General features: G+C 46.1%; 1 protein-coding gene across 1 annotated transcript in view; it reads right to left on the reverse strand.

Annotated features, from left to right (window-relative positions):
* Positions 1-1,649, reverse strand: part of Fbxl13 (F-box and leucine rich repeat protein 13) — a 143,697-nt gene that overhangs the window by 127,160 nt on the left and 14,888 nt on the right. The window lies entirely within an intron of this gene.

The following is a 1,649-nucleotide window of genomic DNA, read 5'->3' on the forward strand; positions in this document are numbered from 1 at the left end:
TCAGGATTCTTTTGTGTGTGCACATATGTATTGTAGGATTGTTTTCTCTGATTTTGTACAAAAAAGGGGGGGTCACTGACATTCTCATAGGGATTGCAGTGACTCTCTCCCACCATCTTGGACAATATATTGAACAATACTGACTTTAAGACTTTGTTGCTTTTTTAAAAGTCCTTCATCTTTAAGTTTCTGTTACATTACTGAAACACTTGAACTTCTCTTTAAGCCCACTAAGACTGTTAAAGCAATTGTTTCAAATTCTCTGAAAGTGCTTCCCTTCCATACTTGGTGGCATCTGGTGAGTTTCTGGCACCATTTAGGTGAGCCCACTGTTTTCTAACAGTTCTTGATGCTTGTTGGTGTGAGGCATCGTGAAGGGGGATGCACTTAAACCTCCCCTCCCTGGTCTGGTTTTGTTTACTTGCCGTACCTGCCGGTTTTCTATTTGTAGTCATCTCGGGATTTCAGCACAGGGCAGTGCCCGGATTCAAATGTTCCAAAGGTCTACAGCTAACACTACTTGGTGGTTTGAAAGAAAACAGCCCCCAAAGGGAGGAGGAGGAGGTGTGGCCTTGTTGGAGGAAGTGTGTCGCTGGGGGATGGGCTTTGAGGCATTTTTCTCAAGCTTCCCTCAGTGTGACAGTCAGCCGACTTATTGTCTCTGAGTCAAGACATAGAACTCTCAGCTCCAACACCACATCTGCCTGCAGAGCTCCATGCTCCCCACCATGACGATAATGGACTGAATCACTGAACTTATAGATGTTGCCATGATCATGGTCTCTCTTCACAGCAATAGAAACCCTAACCAAGACAGCGACTGTCCAGTCTGAGAATGCTGTCTGAATACACGTATGTTGATGTGCTGTTCAAAAAGATCTAAGAGAGTACCTCCAGGGTACCTAATCTGTCCCCACAAGCCTGTCCTGGGGCTGAGGTAGCTCGGACGCCACAGGTAACATCCTGTTCAGCTCTGTAGACTGTAGCCTAGCCTGAGACTCCTGTGTCGCACCTGTGGCCACTAAGCTGACACCACAAAGTCTCCCCCAGGATTCCTATGGCTGTGCTGAAACACCGTGCCCAAAAGCAAGCTGGGGAGGAAAGGATTGTTTGGCTGACACTTCCACATCTTTGCCCATCATCGAAGGAAGTCAGGACAGGAACTCAGGGGAGGCGGAGGCCATAGAGGGGTGCTGCTCACTGGCTTGCTCCTCACGGTGGTCTAAATAAGAATAGAATGGCCGCATGGGCGCACATGGCTGAATGTCACCGGGGAGTAGAACTATTGGAAAGGATTAGAACACCTCCTTGCTAAATAGACAGAAAATTATAGGAATGGAAAGTGCTTTCAAATAAAGCTAATATTACTATACGATGATTTGAAATGTCAAATACACTGAGGATTGGTATTCATTCTTCAACGTTATTTTTAATGTTTTTCTCTGAGTGTGAATTAATCTGCATCCGGCCTGGGCTGAGCTCACTAACTAAGCAACCCATACACCTAAGATTCACGTTTTCATATCTAACTTAGGCACCTTCTTTGAATACGACTCTGACTGCCATTTCCAATGTCCACCTTTACTGAGAGCCCCCAAGCTTTGCTTGGGCTTTCGCAGGCCACATCCCTAGCATGAGCCAGTGTCATA

This window comes from Microtus ochrogaster, chromosome 26 (genome assembly GCF_000317375.1).
Source record: "Microtus ochrogaster isolate Prairie Vole_2 chromosome 26, MicOch1.0, whole genome shotgun sequence".
NCBI classification, from domain to species: Eukaryota; Metazoa; Chordata; class Mammalia; order Rodentia; family Cricetidae; genus Microtus; species Microtus ochrogaster.